Genomic DNA, 11,373 nt, shown 5'->3' on the forward strand with positions numbered 1-11,373 from the left:
TTTTCTTTGATATAACTTGATATAACCATGAATTTCGTTTTCTTTATGTTTAGTGACAGACCAAATTCTTCACTCGTTGCACCAACCTTTTCTAAAATTCTTTGTAGATCTGTAATAGTTTCTGCTATTAATTTTGTGTCATCAGCGTATCTCATTTCACATATGTGTATTTTTATGCCTGCTACTTCATCTTTTAAGGCTTTTTTGAATATTTCTTCTGAGTATTCATTAAACAATGATGGCGACAAGACACAGCCCTGTCTAAAGCCTCTTTTGATTTTTATTTTATTGGTGTTTACATTATTTATTGTTATGACAACTTCTTGTTCATAATACAGATTATTTATTATTCTTATATCCCGTGTGTCGATGTTCTTTGTTCTCAGTAGTTTTATTAACGGATTATGTTTCACCGTATCGAATGCCTTGTTATATTCTAGGAAACAGACATAGATGTCCTGGTTAACATCTAATCATCTCTGTATTAGTACATTTACTGCAAATAATGCATCTCTGGTTGTTAATGGCACATGGAGAATCGGGAGAAATGACGAGATTAATGATCTGAATGAAGGATATGACGTAAGATTTGTAAAAAGTCAAAGGCTGTCATGGCTGGGACATGTTCAGCGACAAGAAGACAGGAAGACGACAAAGAAGATGTTACAGTGGAAGCCGGTAGGAAGGCGGAAAAAGGGAAGGCCCAGGACGAGATGGTTGGATGACGTGGAAGACGACCTGAAAACCATGAATATAAGACAATGGAAAAGAAGGGCCCAAAGACCCATCCAGGGTTTCGATGCCAAAAGAAGAAGAAGCAGAAGAAGAAGAAAAAGAATGCTTCTCTGATTCCTTGAGCATGTTCCGTGTGTCGATGTTCTTTGTTCTCAGTAGTTTATTTAACGGATTATGTTTCACCGTATCGAATGCCTTGTTATAATCTAGAAAACAGGCATAGATGTCCTGGTTTACATCTAAACATCTCTGTATTATTAGTACATTTACTGCAAATAATGCTTCTCTGGTTCCTTGAGCATTTCTAAATCCGAACTGAGTTTGTCCAATGTCTTGTTCTAACTTTTTGTATATTCTACGATGAAAAATCTTTAGAAATACTTTGAGTATGTGGCACATTAGACTAATGGTACGGTGTTCGCAACATTGTCTGGCGTTTCTCTTTTTCGATATAGTCACGAATGTTGATAGAAGCCATTCTTTAGGTAATATACCTGTTCTGTATATGATATTAAATAATTCGACAATTACATGTATATTGCAGTCAGCTATAAGTTGCAATATTTCTGTCAATATTTCGTCCGGTCCTACAGCTTTCCCAGTTTTCAGTTCTTTAATGGTGTGTTTTACTGCACTTTCTGTTATTTCTGGTCCAGTTTGTTCAACTCTTACAATTTATAAGATTATACAAATCAAAGAAAATACCATTTTATAAATGCAATATATACAATTGATTTGTTATTATGCCAAATTGCAAATAAAATGTGACAACTGTCAGATTTAACTAAAATTTCATGTTAGAATAAATGTTATAAATGTGTATTATCACGGAATTACCTTTTTTTCTATCATTTGTGACGCACTGGAAAATGCCCATGAAAAGGACCATACAAACATTTTAAATAAAACATAACTAAATAATATATAGTCCAGAAAGCCACTGCGCATCCGCTAGGAAAAATATTCCGATTCGGATTTTTTGCACAATGTTACTCAAAAAGGACCCTTTTAACAAATTTGCATGTTGCCAGGACCAAAAGTGGGTCAAAAATAAAGTTTTTTTAGGTTTTTTGGATCATTCCAAACAACGAAGGTCTTTAGTGACATTTCTCTAAAGTTGATAGTTTTTGACATATAAGCGATTAAAAATTGAAAAATTTCGAAATTGGCCATGTTTAACCCTCAAAAACTATGTGAAAAACTGAAAATTTGGATGTTACCAGGGTAGGTAGATATTCTTTTAACATCGATTGATGAAATCCCGAAGAGTTTTTTGAAATCAAATATTCAAAACTCCTTTGTTTTTTAATTGCTAATCAAGCGTGCGCGACACTATTTTCCACCGACAGTATGGTGCAAATGAAAGGAATAAATTCGTTATTTCGTAAACCGGCGACTTTAAGGAAAAATCCCGAAACAGGTCGATTTTTATTTTTAAGTTATAATATTGTGGCATATATGGTATACTAGTGACGTCATCCATCTGGGCGTGATGACGTAATGGACGATTTTTTTAAACGAGAATAGGGGTCGTGTGCCAGCTCATTTAAAAGGCTCTTCAATTCTCTATTCAGTAACACAAACATTTATATAATTATTTATACAGGGTGTCCTTCTACTTCTTTTTGTGCCAAATAATTTAATTTAATAAAAATTTTTTGGACACCCTGTATAAATAATTATGTAAATGTTTACATTACTGAATACAGAATTGAAGAACCTTTCAAATGAGCTACCACACGACCGCTATTCTCATAAAAAATCATCGATTACGTCATCACGCCCAGACGGATGACGCCACTAGTCACCATATATGCCACAATATCATAACTTAAAAATAAAAATCGACCTGTTTCGGGTTTTTTCTTTAAAGTCGCCGGTTTACGAAATAATGAATTTATTCCTTTCATTTGCACCATACTGTATACACATGCAAAGGTGGAAAATAGTGACGCTTGATTAGAAATTAAAAAATAAAGGAGTTTTGAATACTGTATTGCAAAAAACTCTTCGGGATTTCATCAATCGATGTTTAAATAATATCTACCTACCTTGGTAATATTCAAATTTTAAGTTTTTCACATAGTTTTTGAAGGTTAAAAATGGCCGATTTCGCAATTTTTCAATTTTTAATCGCTTATTTATATGTCAAAAACCAAAAACTTTAGAAAAAAGTCACTAATGACCTTTTCTGTTTGGAATATTTCAAAAAACCTAAAAAAACTTTGTTCCATGCAAAAAAAATAATTTTCGGAAAAAAAAACGTTTAAAAAATTTTTAACCCACTTTTGGTCCTGGCAACATGCAAATTTGTTAAAAGGGGTCCTTTTTGAGTAACATTGTGCAAAAATCCGAATCGGAATATTTTTTCTAGCGGATGCGCAGTTTTCTGGACTTTCTGGACTAATAATTAAACATAAAATGTCTGAGCTCGGTAATTTGTGAATGGTAGGTATAACCTATTTTCAAAATTAAACCTGCGTTGAATATTGCAAAGAAATCTTTAGAAAGAAAAAACAAAAATGTTTAAACTTTTTATGCAATATTGATTACACTATAATATATTATTTTATCCAATTATATTTTATTCATATAGCGGAATTATAAAAGAAATTTATTATTATTTATGTTGTTTTTTCATGAGTACAAGACTAATTTTACCGGAAAAGAAGATATTGTCGTAACTATTTTACGATAAATATTACAATAATATTTATCGTTATGCAATAATTTTTGCTAGCAAAATGTTTTAAATGTTTATCAAAATAGCGGTTACTTGATCAAAATTATTGTTCAATTTTATCACATACAAAAAAAAGTGTTTCAATATCCCCAGGAAATCGTTAATGAAACATCTTACCTAAAAATACTAAAATAGCTATTTTAATATACAGGGTGTTAAAAGAAGCTGGACGGTCGAACATTACGCGAAATTTACATCGGATCGAAAAACTGAAAAACACGTGTTCAATATTTTTTAAAATATATCAAATAATACCAAACACGACCCACCATTTCCACCCCTGGAGGTAGGGCGGGGGTAACTTTCTTAAATGGGAACCCGCATTTTTTATTTCGGATTTGGATTCTTTAGGAAAAAGTAATTTATTGGAGACATTTTTTCAAATTGTTGATGGCTGACGCTGTAATCGAAAAAATAAGATTTTTTCCAAAAAAAAATAAAAGAAAATTTTTATTTTTACTTTTCTCTTCTGATCTGTTTTCAAAAACTGTATACTTTTGGTATTTAGTGATTTAATATTTCTTAAAAAAAAAATTAAGAAAATATTATCAGAAAATTTATAAATAATAGATAAATAAGGATTTGAATTAGTCATGTCTTTACTGAAAGCATTATTACCGTAGGAAGTTTGAACAAAACTTGTTTTTAATTACTAATCAATGGGATATAGTTATAGTTAATTTCCTTTATAAATAAGCCAAAAATGTTCAAATACAAAAATTAGGGAACTTAATCAATAATCAGATTAATACGGTGCATAAAAAAATGGGAAAGAACATTTCCCAGTGGCCTAGAAATTAGATAAGAATTCAGAGAATGTTTGATATGATGTATAAAGATTTGTATATAAAGACAGACATGGTCTTTAAAATATCAGATTTATGTGTAGGTGATTATCACTGTGTTCACACGGAGTATTATAAAAAAATAAGTAAGTAAATATATGTTTTTTATATAAAAACATTGTTTAAACAATAACATCTATAAATAATTAAGTTATATGTATATAAGAATGTACATTTTAACTGTTCCTTTTTTGTTTCAATTTGTATGTATCATTCATACAGGGTTGCGAAAAAGTCTGGCAACACGGTAATTTCTCGGAAACCGCTAGAACGATTTTTATGAATTTTGGTGGTTGAGGGTCTTTTAATGCGGCCGATATTATAGTGGCAATTACATTGTTGTCAAATCTTCCGTTTTTCTGTAAATCTAATGAACTTTCTTATTTCAAATGGAACACCCTATCCCTATATATTTTTGCGTTTTGGAATTCCGTATGATATTCCGTATACCGAAATGCCATAATTTCGGAGTTATTGCTACATTTATTAAAAAAAAAATTCTACAAGTTTAAAAAATAATTTTTTTCGGCCCGGTTGGACATTATTTTAGGTTCCTTGGATCATTGTGAACAAAAAAGGTCTGTTGTAATTTTCCTCTACAATCAATCGTTTCCGAGTTATAAACAATTTAAAAATGAAAAAATCGAAAAACGACGTTTTTGTTGAAAAAAATCGAAAATTCTCTAGGTTCGAAAACACAATTATTAAAAAATATTACTTTTGAAACCACGAAATACCTAAATTCAAGTTCAAGCCTTATTTTATCAGTTACTGATAAGCAATTTGGTCTTGTTCCATTTTAAAATATTATTTTTTAGTTGCTAATGCAACCCTATCGCCCGTTAGCTCATATGCGCTTCATTAATAATTAAAAAAACAATATTTTAGAATAAAACGTGCCAAACATTCTTACAGGTATCTGATCGAATAAGGATTGATCTTGAATTTAGTTACAGTAGAAAAAATGAAAGAATACCCATGAACGAACATATAAAACACGCTGTATTCTCCTGTCATCGTGTCACACAAAAAATTAGCCAGCGCAAGTAAATACATGTAATAATCATTGTTACATGTATGTACTTGCACTGGACAATTTTCTTTGTGACACGGTGACAGCAAAATACAGCGTGTTTTATATGTTCGTTCATGGGTATTCTTTCATTTTTCCGACTGTACTTTGTTATTTCAAAAATTATTTTTTTACTTGTGTTTTTGAACCTTGGAAATTGTCTTTTCGTTTTTTTTTTAGTTTTAAATTGTTTATAACTCGAAAACGAGTAACTCTAGAGAAAAAATACAAAATATCTTTTTTTTATTAAAGAAAAGTTACCGCATTCACCAAGAGGTTATAGCGGCATTACTAGATAAACAAAGGTTAACAATGATTTTTAACAAATAACAAATAGCTAGATTTGGTAAAAAAATATTGATTTAGATTAGATAGTAAGTCTTTTACTGGACAGTTTTTTTCCTGATAAAACTGGTACGGTGTTTGGTAGATTGTTTATTGAACGTTCACTTTGATATTTTGGACCCTCAAATGACCAATCACTTTTTGTAAAAAAAAAACGTTTTTAGATAATTACATACACACTCGCGCACTAATTATTCAGATTCCGCACTTGATTGCTGCTTTTCGAGTACTTCTGTCTGCCTCTTCATTGCCGATAATTCCTATATGTGATAGGATCCATATAAATTTCGGAGTCGTGTTGTTTTCCTGTGCAATTTGTAGTCCAGTTTTTATTAGTTTCTCTAAAGGACTTTTAGGATACAGATGCTGTATTGCAAGGAGAGAGTTAAGCAAGTCGGTGAGAAACAGAAATATTTAAGAGATTTGCATGTTTTAGAGAGCGATACAGAGCAAATAGTTCGTTGAAAGTAAAAGGAAAATATAACAATAGATAGAAACCAGCTGCTAATCTATGATGACTGTGATGCATCACTTTCTAATCCGGAGCTCACCCCTCCAAGATGAGCAAGTATTTTTTTATTCAAGTTGGTCAGCCTCGTTTTTATTGATCTTTCTTTTAAGTAGGGACGGATTTTCTTTAACACTGAGACCTGTCAAATCAGAAGTGAAGTCATTGATTTTGATTATGGGGTTCGATAAGCCAGCTATGCTCTCTAGGAGGAGGAATAATTGATCACAGTTCAGCGGAAATGGTGGTTCGTGATTATTGATGAAGGTTTTGGCTGGATATAACATGCTAAAAATGGATGTATTCGAATGCGTTGTTGCTTCAAGTTTAGATGTCTTTGGTTTCTTTCGATTTGCTGTAGGTTTTGGTAATACAAATGGGTTTCCTTGAAGTGCAATATCGGTTTCTGGAGAGGCGACTTCACTTATAGAGCGTTTTAAATGAGTTTCTTTGTTTTCGGCCACTTCTGTATTTACATTTGGAAATTTTGACTCAGTATGTTGTGAAAAGATGTTTTGATGTGATGATGTGGTTGGAGCTTGATTAGATTCAGACGTTTCAGGTTGGTTAGTCGTACTGGTACGGGTTTGCGTAGGAATTGATGCTGTTACTGTTTCTGCAGCCGAATCAGCTACAGTTGTAGTATTTAAAGTTATAGAACTTAGTGGAGTTTGTTGTGTCGCAGATATATTTTTAGGTTCGGTGCAGGCTGCTGCCACGTGTCCTTGTTTTTTTGAATTTGAAGCAGACGTTTCCATCTTGAGAAATGAATATTGTGTAGTTTGTGTTTTCGAATGCTATTGTTATGGCGCTTGGGATGGTTAAATTTTGACGGTGAACATATACTTGCCGTCGGAAGCTTAGGATATGGCTATACTCAGAAAGATTTACGCCGATTTTAGAAATGTTATGGGAGATACAAAATGTAGACCGATTTTTTGCAGTTCTTTTTCAAGAACTTGGTGTGGAATGAATGGGCATACTTGTGACATAACAATTCTCTCGGCAGGTGTTATAAGTCGTTTATCCTTTAGAAGTTCTCCTCGGATAGTGATTTGGCCATGGTTATCTAAAAACTCATCTAGGATATTTTTGTTCGAAAGGTACATGCAAACTCGGTTGTTGGAAAGGCGGGAGACGAAAATGATATTTTTAGGTTGAATAATGTTACCAAGAGGGATTAGGTAGTCATGAAGTGGAGTATTTTCGATTGCACTAAAGACTAGTGCTAGCTGTCTAGATGGAAATTTAAATTGATTTGTCACTGCTGAGTAGCTTTTCGGTGAAATTTGGTTTTGTTGAGATTGTTGATCCATGCTTGCTTCGGTGGATATCATTTTAGAAGAACAGGTATCACCCGCAAGAGTGAGTGCGGCCCTGTCCCCCTATTGGGAAAACCGACTCCAATTTTGTCAGTATAAATCGCAATAAAATTGAAAATGGGTTTAAAATGTTACTGGTGTATACAATTATTGTATATTATAATACAATGAAATATATTTATTATTTCAAAAATTTACGTGAAAAGTAGATAATATGCCGTATATATCACTTACTGCTTTTTTGTTATGTACCACTTTCACAAAAACTTAACTTATATATAAATAAGGTGTCGGCCGGTATGCGCTCGACCGTTTTGCGCCCTTACCTGAAATCGGCCGGTTTGCGCTCTAACACATTTTTAATGGAGATGTATAGCTAATTATTTTCTTATATCGACCGTTTTGCGCTCTCTTGCTCTTGTAATCGACGTTTAATTTTATTCTACCATAACGATCATGTAACGGTTAGGCTAGTAAAATTAGTTTTAAAAAATCATAAAACTATAAAAAAACTGGATATAGTCTAGATGATGTGCACAGCAATTGGAAGGTGGAAACACAAAAAAATCTTATGTATATCTTTGTACTCACTTTATAAAGCTAAAAAAATCACGGCTTTCAGATTTCAATGCCTATTTTTTTATAATTCTCATTATAGGAACACATATAGAAACATGGATAATTTTGTTTTAATTACTTGCTTGTAGCCTGTAGATATAGTAAAAATTGCGATAAGCTTTTATTTTAACATTTAAATTTAATTTAATATCTCACTGAAGTATGTGGTTCTTGATAATATTACAAAAATTAATGTCTAAAGACGGAAATACCCGAAAGTTAAGTTAGGACCGAAGGGTTGGGTCTTCCTCCTTCCCCACATATTTTGAGTCAGGTAGGTTCACCAGACTATTATTGTAGAATGAAATTAAAATTATATTGCAAGAGAACGCAAATCGGCCGATTAAGGAAACTATAGTAGTTAGATATTTCTATTATGAAAATTGCAAAGCGCAAACCGGTCGATTTCAGGTAGGGGCGCAAAACGGTCGAGCGCAAATTGGCCGTATTCTATAAATAAACGTTTATTTATATTTACTTGTTGAAACGATAAATTTTTTGCTAATTGCTTTTTGATAGCTACCTAGCTCGTCTTCGATACGACGTTAACGGTACGAAGGTTCAAACTCTTCTCCAAAATATCTTTTTTATTCCTAATGATCCAATGAAACTAAAGTAATGTCTACACGGGCCCAAAAAATTGATTTTTATAAATTGTATAATTTTTTTTTTATATAAATATAGCAATAACTCAGAAATTATGGCATTTAGGTATAGGGTTTTTGTTTTTGTTTTTTAACAAAATAGGGAATATCATATAAAAAATAATGAGTATCCCTTAAGGATTCCAAAACTTAAAAAATATACAGGGTGTTCCATTTAAAATAAGAAAGTTCATTAGATTTCCAGAAAAACGAAAGATTTGACAACAGTGTTATTACCACTATAATATCGGCCGCATTAAAAGACCCTTACCCACCAAAATCTATAAGAATCTTTTCAGCGGTTTCCGAGAAAATAACGTGTTTCCAGACTTTTCCGCAACCCTGTATAAGGATAGTTCTTCTTTCTATTTTTTTATTACTGATTGTAATTGCTTCGTAGTTCAATAATTCTAATAAACATGAATGCAGTGATCCCATTTTATATGATATATCAAAAGTAAATAAATATACACAATAATATAACTAGAAATATTTGCTTACCATTAATTAAAATGCTGAGCTTTCTGGAATCTTCTACTTCTTCTTATGGTGCCTATCAATGTCGGATGTTGGCGATCAGCACGGTTATCCTAACTTTGCTTGCTGTTATTGAGAATAGTCCGAATGTCGATGTATTGAACCACTTTCTCAGGTGTTGAAGCCAAGATATTCTTCTTGCCCCTGGTTTTCTCTTTTTAAATATCTTGTATCTTTGTTCATTTCACATAACATGGCCAAGATATTCTAGTTTTTGCTATTTGATGGTGTTAATACTACGGTACTACGTAGGACATCAACAATCGTCACCCGATCCAACCACGACGTTCTTAAAATGCGTCTGTAACAGCATATCTCGAATGCCTCTAGTTTTATTAAAGAAGCTTCGGAAATAGTCCAGGTTTCTGCTTCTTATAATAATGTAGAAAATACATAGCATCTGACGATAGAGATTTTGGTAATATGTGGTATATCGTGACTTCTGAAAAGAGACTTCATCATTATGAACTTTAATCCATTGGACGATATTTAGAATACCATTTTATTCCGATAATAGGTACATCTACAGTTCAGCCTTGAAAAACACCCACTTTTTTACTATTTTCATAAAGGACTGATGTTGAAACGAAAGTAGACGATTACATTTCTTTCCAGTTCAAACTCCATCAATGTTCTACAGGTATTTCGATATTCCTAACTATTCTTAGTAGAATAGTTATTCCTCCAATAGCTTTTAGTAAACTTGGACTTTTTTCAGTTCGCCTAATTCGACTGGAAGTCTTGAATGGAGGTGTCCCTACTTCTTATTTCTTTATATAGAGATCGCTACTAGCGTACTCAAACATGTTATTTAGTTGATTTAGTATGAAAATGGTTTAAATTTTAATTTATTTCTTTGCAAAGCTTTTGTTTTTTGGCAGATTAGTCACACTAAGCAAATGATATAAATACATAAACAATATGAAATTAATAGTCCAAGTAATGAAGCTTCAAATAGTTGTCCTATTGTAACCTTGCATTTTCTACAGAATGAATCAACTTGCTTGAAATTTTTGGAATAAGTAGTGGATAGTCCTAGGATCAAAATCTATATCATGCCGAAAGGCGCTTTTACCATGGGGGTGGTTGCCACCCCATCTTGCAGGTGGAAATTTTTTATTATATTTGATCGCAAAAGTTTTTAAAAACATTCATTCTAAGCAAAAAAGATTCTATACATTTTTTTTGATATAATTAATAGTTTTCGATTTATTTACTATCGAAAATGTGAGTTTTATATCGAAAAAATCAATGTTTTTAATAAGTTTGCTAATAACTCCAAAAGTTTTCGTTTTATCAAAACAACTTTACTTAACAAAAATGTACCTTTTAAAAAAATAAACAAAACCATTTTTTTTTATTTTCTTTAAGGCCAATAGTAATCGAGCTGTACTTTATTTATGTTAGCTCTTCTTCGTCAAATGGTAAATATTGTAGTTGCAAAGTCAAAAGACGGGAAAACTATGCATTTTTCGATGATAACTTGTTAAAACTAATTTAGTAATTAGTACTAATTTTTAACTAACTTTTATACTAATAAGTATTTAAAAATATCTATCTCCAGAAACAAAAAAAACTCTAGCTCAAAAATTAAGTGACTTATAATGAAAAGAATGTCAGTCCCTATTTTTTTTTTTATTTTTTTTTTAGCTAAAAAGTCATCGGAAGCAGCCTCCTAATCACCACCCTAATTAAAATTAGTCATTAACCTTATTTGGTCTTCATTGTTTATGTATTATTAATATTAATAGGTTTTAGAAGTTTGACCAGTTGATAATGATTAGTTTTTAAAAAAATGGATTTAAATGCGAATTTTTGTAGTTTGGAAAAAAGTCCTTTTCTTCAGAATAGAAAGATTAGCATCAGAGAGACAAGAAAATGTTTAAATATATTATAGCTTGTTTAATTCCCAAGAACATGGTTTGCAAAAAATTTTTCTACGGAGTTATTGACAATTAAAACTTATAATAACATGCAAAAACTACCTTTACCAACCCTTTCAAA

This window comes from Diabrotica virgifera, chromosome 7, assembly GCF_917563875.1.
Source record: "Diabrotica virgifera virgifera chromosome 7, PGI_DIABVI_V3a".
NCBI lineage: Eukaryota > Metazoa > Arthropoda > Insecta > Coleoptera > Chrysomelidae > Diabrotica > Diabrotica virgifera.